This window comes from Alosa pseudoharengus, unplaced genomic scaffold (assembly GCF_046254945.1).
Source record: "Alosa pseudoharengus isolate Yale_2024_CS ecotype anadromous, Long Island Sound unplaced genomic scaffold, YU_APseudo_1.1 YU_APseudo_1.1_scf_12, whole genome shotgun sequence".
Lineage (NCBI taxonomy): Eukaryota > Metazoa > Chordata > Actinopteri > Clupeiformes > Clupeidae > Alosa > Alosa pseudoharengus.
This window is the reverse complement of record NW_027468587.1, coordinates 15,616,609-15,632,173: the sequence shown is the minus strand read 5'-3', so window position 1 is coordinate 15,632,173 and position 15,565 is coordinate 15,616,609.

The following is a 15,565-nucleotide window of genomic DNA, read 5'->3' as shown; positions in this document are numbered from 1 at the left end:
GTCTGGAGGAGTTCTCGACACAGCCACCACCCTTTCCTTTCCTCTCCTGTCTCTTCCTCTCCTTCCTCCCTTTTTGCCCCCTTCGCTGCCTGCCCACCAAAACTCTTTACCTCCAAAGATAGCTACCTCAGCCTGACGAGAATGTCGGAGCTATCAAGGTAAACCATTTGCCTGTAATGCTGCTGGTCAAGCATACCTACCTCAACCAAAAGCCCTGGGTGTCTTTCTGCCTCCTACTGCTTTTTTTATAATTATTATTTGTTGTCTGCCAAGCCAATGCCAGTGCTCTGTGTCAGCTACCACAGTCTGGGTAGAGAGGGTCTCTCTCTACCTGCCTCTGCCACCACCAGCTGTACCTGAGCCTGCCTCTCTGGGAAGTCTTCACTTAGCCACTGCCAGCTGTCATGGATCTGGGGCATCCGGTGACAAACCAAGGAGGGTCATGTGATGTGTACAGCCATGTTTTTTTCCCTCTGCATCCCATGTTGACGATGCAGCTGCTGTGTCCAACCTTGCTGTCATGAGCTGAAGACGTGAAGTGCTCTTTGACAGCATTCATTGATCCCATCCTCAGAGTGGCAACTCTGACATCTTCCATCTTGTCAGTTGGGAAGCTTTGTGCGGTTGGTTCAACACAGTTACAAGAGGCTCTTCTCGACTGGGACGCCCTCCTACGCTTCACGGCAGGAGGAGAGGCAGAAATGAATGGCAGATCTGCACAACATGTCTGTCCCTTAAGAATACCTGTTCCACACACACACACACACACACACACACACACACACACACACACACTTACGCACTCACACACTCACACGACATACCTGCTGCTATTGTCGTGTTATGACAGAGATGACACTCTTAGGGGACACAGCCTGCCAGGAGAAGCTACTGAATAAGATTGTCTACACACACACACACACACACACACACACACACAAATACAAGCAGGAAAGTATGGACATGAAAGAATGGCCTTTCACCAGCGTTGGTGCACCAAAATGCATTCTTGCCCTTTCCTGCGTCTTCACAGAAGATAAAACAATACTGGTTTGCCCATGAGATTTTTTAAAACTGTTGTTTTCTTGTCCTGGAAACCTAATGTTGTTTTGAAGAATTTCCCTAACCCTTTGGTTAGGTTTCCATGGGGATTTTATTTCTTTATACTATTTGTCAGTACTGTTGCTTTTGAAAAACACCGGGCATTATTCTGATGCTAGTTCGATTTACAGACCTCTCTCTAACCAACCATTCCAAAAGCTCAGCGAAAACCATATTGAGTGATATCCAAAGAAGTTAAATTGTTATGGTTTTCTTCCTTTTCCTTTTCAAAATGTTATTTTCCTTTTTCTACTGTTTTTAATGAGGTGTCATTCCAATGTTTTCAGGTGTAGCCATCACTTCTAAATGTCTAGACCAGGAGGCTAAAGGATAGCATACCACCATTAACCAAAGCCAAAAGCGCATACCTTATAGATACTAATAGCATTGAAACATGGATTAGTGCAAACATAAGCTTTTCCAAGTCTTTGCGCTTGTCTCTTTTATGGTCGACTTCTGATGGATGACACAGACTTTGTTTGTTTTAAAATTAATGTCTAACTTTTGAAGAATAACTCATGAAAATTCTATATTTTCATATGTCGCGTCAGAAAGAAAATAATAATTGCTTTTCTCTGTATGTTGATGGAGTTGATATTGCCAAATAACTGTCAAATAATAGCGAAACTATGACCAAATAATTATGTTCTTTAACACCAACATGTTCATTTTATTCATGTCACCACAGAAGCACAGAAGTGTGTTTGTGTATTTCAACTATTAGTATGCGGTGCTGTATGCTAAATGCTGTGTATTTTAGTGTTCCCAGGATTGCTGACAGTTGCCAAACCTTGATCACAGGAGGGACAATGCTGAAACAAAGGGAAACAGATTTGTGAAATGAATGAGATACGTCTGTCTACTGTTGCTTGGTCTGTATTTGCCAGGCCCACACTCTGCAGAGTCCTTTTCAATATTCCCCTAATGTAGCGATGCATCCCCTGGCTAAATAGTTTTTCAATTTCAGGAGATTTATTAAGCCCAAGCAGACTAGCTCGCTCAAACAGACACTGCATCCAAGTTCCTGTCAGGCAGTCATAAGTCACAGCCTCTCATTGCCTCCATTTGAAGCAGTGTGTGTGTTTCAGCACTGCAGTGTGAGGGGAGGTGTTACCCAGTTCCCCTCCGCACCCCAGCAAGCACAACACTTCCCTTCTGTCATCGAGGTTGCTGCAGTTATTCCAATTTTAGAATGTGGGATCTCTTTTTAAAAAATAGATATTTAAGCCAAAAGAAGTCACACACAGATTTATACACCTGCATTTCAGAACAAAGTGACAAAAGCAAAAAAAACTTTCTTAAAAAAAAGAAAAATAATTGGCTGTTCTTGTTTATAGAACTCTTTTTGCGTTCCTTATTATATGGTTTTCCCACACACCAATTGTTTATTCTGCTGTGAATGGGAAATATTGCCAAATTTGCCATATTAATAAGTTAAATGTTATTGTTATTAATATTATAATTACTGTCATTTGTTTCCCCTCTACTTTCTGATTTTCTGTTGGTTTTCCCCCATTCCATTTGTTTTCTCTGTAGTCGTTTGAGGTAAATACGAAAAATTGGGATAGAAATGAATAAATTAGTGTGTTGATGGCAAAAGGTAGTATGACATAAGGCTTGTGAATGAGGATATGTGGCACTTTTATGTGACACAATATGCCTTTTTCAGTTTGTTCTTATTACACATAATTTTCAGTGGCCAAAATTCAAGAAAATTAAAGAATATAGAAGCAGTTTGAATTAGTATTATTAGACAACACAGCTTTTCTGATATTGTGATGCAGTGGAATTTACAACTCTATTTCACCAATGCCACTTTTTGAAGGACTTTTCTTTGGCTTCCTTATTGTATTCCATTAGCTCACAGCTTACTGATTTCTCTATAACGTAACACTTGATTTGAGAAGCCATATAGGATTTAGCCATACGTGTGATACTGAGTATATGAGTGTTGGGAGACCAATTTCCACACACCCGGGCCCACTTACGCTTCCCTCAGTCACATCTCAGATATTCATATATTAACTTTATTTTCAATGCTGCTAGTGGGATGAAATAAGCCATTTATTTAGATTTCAACAACACAGAAGTAACATACTTAACAACCTTTTGCCCAACATATCCCCTGGATTAGAAACAATTAAGAAAATTGTAGAAGATTAGAAATTGAATGCTTGTACCAATGAGAAAAGCAATGCTTTAATATGTGTAATTTTCTTTTCTCTAATGTCGTTCCTTTTTTGTGTGTCTTTCCCTGAAACTCAAAGCTTTAAACTGCTTTATAGATGGTTCCTCTGTGACTAACATGGAAGATGTTTTTAATTGTACGGTATTCAACTGAAAGTAACCAGAGACCTTTCCCTTGACATCAGTGTGGTTATTACAACTGCTACTCGTTACTTCTTTACTAGTCTTTGCTCCCGTTAGGAATGGCTAGATCAGCTGTGCTCATGAATGAGATCCTGTCAAATTGATATTTGAACAGTCACTATTTTGGAACATGTGAATATCAAAACTTGTCAACCCAGGAATGCACAGATGAATCCCTATTGTCTTCACCAGTAAGTGTGATTCCATCATGACATGCAGAAACTGCATATCGTTCTGGTCTCTGGTAACTGTGGAAAGTTTGATACATTTCTTTCCAGGTCAAACAGACTTTTCTATTGTCACATTCTCTCTGTTCCTTATCCTATTTTTTGTTAAAATGACACCTCTACTGTGAACCAAATAAAATAAAGACCATAAACTAGAAATTTGTCTTGCCATCACCTTGTCATTGTCTTCACAAGATATACAATTTGGGTGTATAGAATAGCATGACGCTGCATAATCAACATCAATATCAACGGCAGACTATATCAAAAGCCAGTGTAATCCATGAAGGCGGAGAAGCCCAACAATGTTAGAGGAAATAGACATTGTTGATAGAAGTCCAGACAGCTAGACAGCCCAGTGATATCAAGACTTAGACAGGCATTGTGTAAATGTCATTGGACTGAGCTGCTGTAGGGCAATGTGCTGGCGTGAGGCCCCCGGGCCCCCAGGTGATCTCTGTGGGGAGGAGACGTGGCCAGACGCCAGCTGTGGAGAGACGAAGGTGAACACTAAGGGGCCGTTTATACGAGAACGATTGCGAAGGAAGACAACAAAATATTTTATCATAAGTGCCTTTCGTTTACACGGCGACCCCGCCATCGGGGCTTGAAGACTCAAAAATCTGAGGACTCCTTCCAGAGTTTAGAGTTTTGAAGACGACCCGGGTTGCGTCTCCGTCTAAACGGCTAAACCAAAGATCCTTGATTACCTCTCTGGCTAAACTCATTATGGGCCAGAGAGAGAGAGAGGAATAGAGAGAGAGAGACTCTAATGCTCCTTTCACTGTTAACTCCACAGTATTGAACCAAGTCAGCAAACATGACAGGGTGCTCCGAGTTTGTTAAGCCCTCAGGCAATTATTGACAGGGAGAGGGTATGGGTGTGCTTCTCTGCTACCTATTAAACCTGCCCTCTGATGAGAACGTCATCATCTTGCCCACATCATGCAACCTCACCAAAAACAATAGCAAATTCTTAACTAAAACAATGGAATTATAACTGCATGAACTCTAAACTATCCCAAACCACTCACAGTTTTCCTCATAGCAACACCATGAACGTTTGAGGAATGAGAACATCTATAATAATGAACATATGTGTCATTAGTAAATGAGAAGAACTTTTTAATGAAGCCCTATTACATTGTGCTCCCTGTAAAGGCCAAATGTTGCTTTCTCTGTGGTTTAATATCATTGTGCATTGTCAGTGCTTGATGAATACAGTATCTGAGTAATTACATGCAAACAAAGTCTTAATAGGGTGTCTCACAGAACATGACCCATTGCTCTTTTGGTAATTTAACCGCAAGCAAGCAACACTTGCGTCTACTGACACAGAAAGCTAATACAGTATGTTTATTATGACCACAGCTGGGACTAGCGCAGTCAAAGTCCTTTTAGGCAAGTCCCTCCACTCAGCGGCCATATTGCAACGCTTTTTGGGCACTCATCGGGCATCCTATTCGGCAGAAATGCGCGTGCTGATAAGGAATAGAAGCTTTTGGTTCCCGGGGGCCACGCCCCCCCAACCCCTGTGCTGGGCCCCCCTGAAAGCCGTATAGACCAAAATAAGTTTTTGCTGAATAATTTGCTAACCGTTGCACCCAAGATTAAGAAATGTTTGTGGTATGTTGGTCTCAAGGAGGCGCATCGACAAAGCCTATAAGACATACTACTCATTTGTGTGCCATTGAATTTGTCAGAGGTCCCCTCCAGTTTGGATCCCAGGAGTTGTATTCACCTTTCACGGCTCCCATAATGAAGTTACATTTTTTCAGACAAGTATTCAGAGAGTACTGCATGACACAAAAGTTACAAATTGAGCTTAAGCAATGGTACCAAGTCAGATTTTTTGTAAGCATAGGATGTGGGTCATCTTCCTACGCCAGAGAGGTATAGTGACATTTATGTAAAACTACATTGTTTGATTTTTTTGTAGAATTTGAATGAATGTGGAATTTGTTATTCAATCATGTTATGGTCTTCCACGATGCAAGTTGATGATCTCTCACTAATATGAATATGCATTCCTGTGTTCTGACGGCCTCTGTCCAGCAGCACTTGTTTATGGAAGATGTAAATAAAGCCTTTCACTGCCATTTCTTTCACAGCCGCTAAATTAGCACATAAACACGAGCAGAAGAAGGTGGACAGATAATTCTGTGAGAGGAGGTGTAATTGGACACCTCCGTATCTCTGTGATGGCTTATTACCCCCTGCAGAATGTGACTTCCTTCTCCTCTGTTGACCTTGAATTCTCATTCCTCTCTCTGCGATAGCATGCATTATTTAGAGACTCCCGTGAATACATTCACCAGGAGGACTGTGGCCCAGCCCGCGACTCCCCTCCATCGCTGACCCCAGTGTTTCTGTTTGTTCATTATGTTGATATGGCATGCTGACACAACATGGAATGGAAGAAGTGAGCTGTATGCTTTGAGGACCGGAGGTATGCTAATATAGATTATTGATGAAGTTTTTTTACATTATTGCTAGCCAATAACAAATAACAATACAACTCAATTGCATTATTCACCAGTGTTTGCGCCTCAGGAGAAATGAAATCCATTTACCATGACAACTATGTGTGGAATGATTAAACAGTGTGGATAGCTGCACTTTTACTAATAGAACTGTCACTTGTGATTCTATCCTGTCAGTGATTTGGTGAAATATAGCATTCAAAAATAAGTGCATCATTTATTTCTATTAGCGTCTATCTCCACTTGTTAGGCAGTACCTAATCCAGAGCCAATCACATGTGTTTTCTCTGATGGTTTCCCAATGCAGTGGCCCCTATACGTGCAAACCTCTTGACTGAGCGGAGTTTTGAAGCATTATTGGATGGTGATTGCATCTGGCAGGATCCACAGAGGTCGGCAGGACTGAATCCCCTGTGTGACTGCAGCACTGAACACTGGGCCCAGCTTCTGAACAACACCATGAGAGCAGCTAAAGGTCCTCAGCAGCAATGACACGACTGATTTTATTAATACTAATTTTATTTTCATTTTTTTTTAATTTTATTTATTAATTTGTTTGTTGTATGTCTTGTATGTCTTGGTGTCACGGGTACACTGGCGACTACGCCGCTCCGTCCGGCATCTTTTGTATTTATTTCTTAAATGTATGACTTGGTGTCACGGGTACGCTGGCGACTACGCCGCTCCGTCCGGCATCTATTGTCTTTGTTAGTCTGTGTCAATGACAATGTCTTATATGTGGAGCGCTTTGGGTTGCACTCTGTGCATGTTAAATGCGCTATACAAATAAAACTGACTTGACTTGACTTGACTGTCTCGTCTCTGAAGCTTTCAGGACAGAGCACACACCTTCAAACGAAATGTCACCGATCGACTTAACAAGAACATTTTGCATTTATTCTTGTCACTTCACATTGCTTGTGGTATTCTGATGGAAACCAAAGTCATATTGAGGCTATAATTACATTCATACTAATGTATAAAGAACTCATAAATTAGTAATTTGAGTTTTTGTTACAAATGATGAGTTTCACCTGAATTCCTAGTTACTGAACTTCAAAAACTTCATTGTTTGATTTTTTTGTAGGAATTTGAATGAATGTGATTTGTTATTCAATCATGTTGTGGTCTTCCATACAATGCAAGTTGATGATCTCTCACTAATATGAATATGCATTATGTAAAACTGCATTGTTTGATTTTTTTTGTGATTCAGTGCATTAACAAAGGCAGTACAAAATGGTTAGCCTTTCATCTGTCGCATAAGATGTCAGCTGGCATTGCTGGCTGAGGTACTCGCATTTGGACGGAGAGAAATAACGCGGCAGCCATATTCCAGTTTAGGGAGTCAGATCAGGGGCGTTTGTTGCTCTTCTACAGCTGAATCATTTATACTGCAGCCCTCAGTGCTTTACAACTGCCCTCATCATTAAGAAATGTAGACGCTTTCTTTCTCTCTCTCTCTCTCTCTCTCTCTCTCTCTCTCTCTCTCTCTCTCTCTCTCTCTCTCTCTCACACACACACACACACACACACACACACCAAAAAATGGCACGCAATGCAGCTGTCCTCTTTAGAAGCCTCAGGCAAAAGAGTTCAAGTGAAAGGCTTCTGTCAAACCACTTGCCCTCAACACTACATTCCCATAAAAATATCAGTCAAATGGTGTCAAATTGAAATACTCCAACAGAATTAAGAAGTACACAAAGATTGAACTCGCAAAGACTGAAGTTAAATCGTTATTAGCACATTAGAGCTTCTTCAATCACACACTATCCACTGGTGCCAAGAGGATATTGTAATCGGTAATATTTGCCTGTTCATCCCTCTGTGTGTGTGTATGTGTGTGTGTGTGTGTGTGTGTGTGTGCTCAAAAACTACTGGTCCAATTCGCCTGAATTTTTCATACATGGTAGACGGTCACCATATTACCTTGGTCCTCTTATGATCAACATGATGATCCAGATCACCTCCTTCACCGATTGAGTAGTGGACCAACTAGGCGATTGAGTAGTGGACCAACTAGGCGATTGAGTAGTGGACCAACTAGGGGAGAAAGTCTGCAGTCGCCGGGCAGCTCTGGTCTTTCTTTGCTTTTGCTTTGAGTGTGTGCAGAATTGCAAGGTTCTACGAGGTGCCTGGGAGTGGGGAAAAACAGCAGGGGTGGTATGAACTGTCCAGCTACAACACTGAGAAAATGTATGTGTGTGTGTGTGTGTGTGTGTGTGTGTGTGTGTGTGTGTGTGTGTGTGTGTGTGTGTGTGTGTGTGAATTGTCAAATCTATCCAAGGGCAGCTCCATGCTTGTCATGCATTTGTTTGAAAATAGGACTCTTAATCTGTCCACAATCAATGGCTCTCAGCCCGGCAAGAGGATGCGCTTTTGACCGCCATGGCTATCTCTGCATATCTAGCAGGGGCTTTGTTTTTCTTTAATTATTTACTTAACTGAAAGATGACCAAATCACTGCAAGAGGATAAAATTGACAGGAGTTCCTGAAGGTTTGATCTGTTGAATGTGGGGAGGAGACAGTGAACTGTAGTTGTTTGCTTTGCTGTTTGTTGAAAGGGTTTCATTTATTTTCAGGATAAATAAAGCATCTATCTATCTCTATCTAAAGGCTCATGTTAGAGTTACAAGGTTAAAAACATTTCCATTTAGTGACAATAGATTATATTTAAGATAACTATTCCAAATATGAGCTCTATTATTATTTCTAGTCTTTTCTTTGGAGGAATACCTATCTATTAACCATCCCATTTTAATCATGTACATACTATACTGTGTGTATACTATCACTCACACATAGCCCTCTCACTCATACATAACAAAGTGTATACACATATCTATGAATCACCTAATTTCAATCATGTATGAACAGCATAAATGTACACACACACACACACACACACACACACACAATCCAAGGTAGAGCTTACATTGTCAAAGAATAATGATCTTTCCCTGTGGTTGTCTTGGTCCCACATATTAATGAGCAACATTGAATACTGAACATCTGAAAATGTTAATTTGCAAACATTTGGGGCTATTACTTCAATATTTTATGCTTATAGTTCCATGAATGTTAATTAGCAATGAAGTTTTGGAGCAAGATCAGGGATCATTTGAGACAAGCTCAATATAGCAATGACCTTTCATAGTCTTTTCCAGGGAAATATTTACGAACACTGTTCTGTGAATCTTAGCAGACTCAATATAGCAATGACCTTTCATAGTCTTTTCCAGGGAAATATTTACGCACTGTACTGAGATTAAAATAAACCGTCCCATTGCTTACAAGCATACAGTACAACTAAATGTCTTACTAGCTGAAACAAACCCCTAAAAAACCCCACAAGGCACAAAGTGGCTCCAATCTGTGATCGTGCTGCCTTCCTCCTCCTGAAACAGAATGTCTCTGGTGTCATTCTGATGGTGCCGCAGCAGCAGTGTTGGTTAGTCTGGCACAGGATGCTCCTCATGCTCTATGACATGATCTGTGCTGATTCACAAACAGACGTCACAATGTTGATGAATGTCAACCGTCCGTCTGTCTGGCATCTCCCTCTGTCTGCCCTCCTGCCACTCCATCCATCTTTCTGCCCATCTGTGCATCTACTTCTACATCCTGTACGTTCCCTCCATCCATCTACTTCTACTTCCTGTACATAGACTGTACGTTCCCTCCATCCATCTACTTCCTGTACATAGACTGTACGTTCCCTCCATCCATCTACTTCTACATCCTGTACATAGACTGTACGTTCCCTCCATCCATCTTGCTGCCTATATGTCTGTGCTATTTGTTTGTATATATATATATATAGTATATATACTCTTTTGATCCCGTGAGGGAAATTTGGTCTCTGCATTTATCCCAATCCGTGAATTAGTGAAACACACACAGCACACAGTGAACACACAGTGAGGTGAAGCACACACTAATCCCGGCGCAGTGAGCTGCCTGCATCAACAGCGGCGCTCGGGGAGCAGTGAGGTGTTAGGTGCCTTGCTCAAGGGCTCTTCAGCCGTGCCTACTGGTCGGGGTTCGAACCGGCAACCCTCAGGTTACAAGTCTGTAGCGCTAACCAGTAGGCCACGGCTACCCCCATGTATATGTACCACTGTATGTTGGAAACTACCTAAATATGGGTTGCATGAGTGATCCAGTGTTATACCACTGAGCTGGGCAGTGGCTGTTACCCAGAAAAGCCCAGATGGAGAGGTGTCTGTTAGTCTCAGCAGCACACAGCTGGTAAAAGACCCCCTGCTTCCCCCTCATCCACAGAGATGAGTCAAATACTCACCACCTCAACATCCTCTCCGTTTAATCAGCTACAAGCCAGCCAGGGATAGAAGTAATTAATAGCTAATCAGGCTGTGTGTGTGTGTGTGTGTGTGTGTGTGTGTGTGTGTGTGTGTGTGTGTCTGTGTGTGAGAGTGTGTGTGTGTGTGTGTGTGTGTGTGTGTGCGAGAGAGAGAGAGAGAGAGAGAGAGAGAGAGAGAGAGAAAGAGAGAGAGAAAATGTGTGGGTGTGTGTCTGTGGGCCCTATTTTTGCTGATACTCCAAGGTTGTGTCAAGACATTGGAACCAAGTCTGATCTCAGTACAGTGGTCAAGCCAAATTCTGACCGATGCCACCTCTAAATATACCTCCATTACAATATATATGACTGCTGCTACTCACATGGTCATATAGGTTTTTTTACACACGGCACCTGATTAAACTAGATGTACCGCAGAGCGGTACAAAATATGACCGCCGCCCAGTCCAGCACATTTTTTCCACAAAAAGAAATCACGCTGAAAGGCCTATATGATTCTAACTGTCTCACTAAATTGCATTATCCACACTCAATTCTCACTGGTATCTGCTAGACAACAAGTACCAAAACATGATTAGTTCATAGATTTCACATGTAAAATTCATTTTATACAACCCCACCTCCATCTTGCCTGTTTATAATTCTGAGAAATTCTTGATTGTTTGTGTTATGTTTATGTTATGTGTGTGTGTGTGTGTGTGAGTGTGTGAGTGTGTGTGTGTGTGTGTGTGCGTGCGTGCTTGTGTTTGTGCCTGCGTATGTGCCTGTGCATGCAAGCGTACATATGTCTACTGTGTGAGTATGTGTCATACGTATGATTACTGTGAATGTATGTGTGTGTGTGTGTGTATCTGTGCACATGTGTGCACATGAAATGGGTTAACATGACCCCTGGAGGCAAACATACAGAAAAAAATGGTCCTCCTAAACCCTACGGTTTTCGAGATATTCACAGAAAACTGTGTCTGCCCTACCCTCCTTTCGGGGGGTCCAGTCCAGCGGGGGGGCTACAGATCAAAACGAAAAATGACGGTTCCATGCTATCCATGTGGGGGTACATGCCCACCAAGTTTTGTGTACCCCGGTCTTTCAGTGTCCCGGGAATCCTTGTTGGTGTACGTCACTAAATGTACACATAAATTATTTTATTGTAAGGCCCCCCATGAACGAAAGTACACAAAACTTGGCATGCATTCGGAGGGTGTCATAATGATCCTACACTTTTAATTTCGTGCAGTTTTGACCTTGTCAGCCAGAGATATTGTGATGAAAACACCTAATATTTTGCTTTTTCATTTTTAACTAGGTGGCGCTATACATAAAATAAGTGGTAATGGGATGGGTTGACATGCCCCCTTAAGACCAACATACATAAAAAAGGTGGACCTCCTAGGCCCTACGGTTATCGAGATATTCACAGAAAACTGTCTCCGGCCACCTACAGGCCAGTTGGTGTATAGTAATATAAATGAATTTATTGTGTGGCCCCTCATGAACGGAATTCCACGAAACTTGGCGTGCATACAGAGGGTGTCATAATGATCCTACACTTCCAATTTTGTACAGTTTTGACTTTGTTAGGTCACAGATACCTTCCATTACAACACCTCATTTTTACTTTTTTGTGTTTAACTAGGTGGCGCTATACATGAAATGAGTGGTTATGGAATGGGTTGACATGGCCCCTTGAGATCAACATACAAAAAAAAAATGGTCCTCCTAAACCCTACGGTTTTCGAGATATTCACAGAAAACTGTGTCTGCCCTACCCTCCTTTCGGGGGGTCCAGTCCAGCGGGGGGGCTACAGATCAAAACGAAAAACGATGGTTCCATGCTATCCATGTGGGGTTACATGCCCACCAAGTTTCGTGTACCCCGGTCTTTCAATGTCCCGGGAATCATTGACAGAAATTTGGGCATGTGAAAAAGAAAAAAAGAAAAAAAAAATAATAAAAAAAAAAAAGAAAAAAATTCTGACTAAACCTATATGACCGCCGCTTCGCTGCGCGGTGGTCATAATAATGACTGGTCTTGAAACTGATTGTGAGTATTCAGTCTTATGATTACCAGCTAATGGTCACAAAATGTAACATGACACTAATGATTCATTATTTGGCAGTTATTAAAATGGTGCATACACTTATTAAAAAGTATTGAATACTGCTAATTATTTCACATCATAGTGCCCATTTAAACACTGTCATTTATTCAAAGTTCTGTATTTGACGGAGGTTGATGCTGCACTGAAGTGTCTGAAGAGTGTGTTGAAAGTGTGTCATTTATTTTGTGAGAGAAGCTCTTGGGTCAGAGAGATGCATTTTTATGCATAGATGATGCGGTTCTCATGCGAATCATTATAGGCATGATTTTTTGAAGTGAGTGACCTCAAAAAGAGCAATTACATATTAAAGTCTCCCAAGCTCCCTTTAGCAACCACTTCAAACCAAAAGACTTACAAGTTCTGAGATCTAGGCCTTCCAAAACGTATATGAAAACTATATAAGTAATGCTACCAATAAACTTGATTCATTTACAGTATATACCACATTCTAACTAAGCATATATTCAATCTTTTATCGTCAAAATGGAGGCATATGGCACAAATACATGAAAGGAAATGTAGCAAGTCAGTTAAAAATCAAATTGTGCCCAAGACTTACTCTCATTTCAATTGATCCAGAGAGGAGAATTGATTTTACTGCCAATTTTGCCACAAAGGTAATTGATAATTGGTGAAACCTAAACACAATGATACCAGAGACGGTTGATAAAGAATGTTTGATGGCACACAGTGGCCCTGTATACCTTTTTGTTAAACTGTTTTAACATTCTAAGTTGCTATGGTATCAGGCAACGGTGAGTTGTCAGGATGCTGATTGTCCAGATGTGGATTCTGTGAGCTGATGTCCACCAAACTCCAGAGCAGTTCTCTGGTCATGATCTAAGTGAAGCTAGAGATGAAATGCATTATAAAAACCTTTTATTTCTCCATTTTCAAAGCAGGGATGGGTTTGGCAGTGGAAGGGAATGAGTGCATGTGTGTACAGTATGCATTTACAGAATGGCATCAATATAAAACAGATCAGAACATACCCTTTTCTTTTAAAAATGACTTCTTGCATTTGAGTGTGTGCCCATGTTGAACGACACTGACAAATATAGCCTATGTCAAGAAGGTGCATCCAAAATTATTATTTTTTTTTGCGATCAAATTTTTATTTTATTTCAATTCAATGAGCATTGCATGTGGCATAATACATACAAAAAGTCAAAAGGATCTGTTCTAGCATACCACATACTGTAATAACAATGACAACAATGACAAAGCAAAAAAACAACCAAAAAACAACCGTACGTACACAAAAGACACAATATCGAAATCATACACATACAGACGGAGACATAGACAAAACAGAGGGAACTAATCAACATAGCAGACTAGTGTGGAAAAGGCTGGATAGCTTAAAGCATATCTTTCAAAGATTTCAAAGAGAGATTGTGCAAAAAATCTAATGTCTTATCTGAAGCACGTTAATTCGGGCCGTTGAAAGCTCCAGATATACAACATCCAGAAAGTAAAGGATCCAGGCCTTAACAGAAAGAGTATGAGGTGGCTTCCAACGGGTTACAATAATTTTCTTGGCTGCTGTCAATCCAGCAAAAACAGCACGCTTACTCAGTTTCGAGAGATTAGAATTTGACAAGTTATTTAAAATCAATACACACACAGACACAGGAATTCTTTCCTGAACCAAGTCAGACAATTTGGATGCAACATTGTTCCAGAATCCACTGACCGGTGGACAGTCCCAAATCATGTGAAGATATGTGCCCTGAGCCTTCAAAGAACAGAGCTTACAAGATGAGTCACTAATGATATTCATATGGTGAAGTTTAACTGGTGTAAGATATGTCCTATGAATAAAATTGAAATTAATTTGTTGATGGTCTGGATTGCATGATACTTGAGGGATATCGGATCACACATCATGCCAATCAAATACATCCAAAATTATTCATGGATAAATGCCTTACATTGGGATTTAGATAAAGAAACTAATGTGTGTGTGTGTGTGTGTGTGTGTGTGTGTGTGTGCGTGCGTGCGTGCGTGCGTGTGTGTGTGTGTGTACATACCAGGAGTGTTTATATGAATGAGTGCGTCTATATGCTTGTTATGAGAAACAGCCTGTTATGCCTCTCATTTGCATCTTCGGGTCTCATTACACACAGGGGAGTCTCCCGGCTGTGTACCCACCACCCCACCCCCCTCACCCCCCCCACCCCACCTCCGCACAGCTTGCTGCTTCACTCTCCATCTCCTCCATCTGACACAGTTGAGCTCTGTAATCAACAACACCCAGCAGCCCTCATCCCCTGGCGTTTGTCCACCCTCTCCTCTCATTGGGTGTCTTGCTGCAGAGCACACTGGGGTTTCTCTCCTCCTCGTCCTCCTGACACATGTACACACAGAGGACTCAGAAAAGGCAGTTTACAGTAGTAAGATGCCTTCCTGAGCAGTAGATGAGGGTCGCATGTTTAGTGTGATGCTGGTTAAATTCAGGTATGTTGTGTGTTTCAGCTCTGAGGGACTAGTAACCCGAAATCCTCTTTGCAGCTTCGATGGCTAACTCAAGAGAGCTGTTTGTTTTTGTAAAGAGCTGTATGTTTTTGAGGTATGTTTGCCTTGAGGAAGCTGCTGCTTTACTTATAATGTTTGAAGTATCAGATCATTAGCGTGATTACTCCATGAGAAGAGAGATGGAAAGAACACAAGAGAGAAAAGAAGAGAAAGATGAAGAGGTGGGGGAGCAGAAAGGACAGAGAGAAAGCAGGAAGGCTGAAGAGGGGAAGAGCCGTTGATGCAGAGAGAAAGAGAGAGAGAAGGAGAGATAGAGAAGTGATGATTAAGAAGAAGAAAAAGTGCACCACCTGTGCTTTGAATTAGCGTCACTCCTGTGGCTTTGCTTCCTGGTGGCGAGAGAAGAGCGATAAGGCCGACACACTGGGCTCCGATGAGAAACTATTACTGGCTCTTCAGCTGATAAGACAGGGGTTAT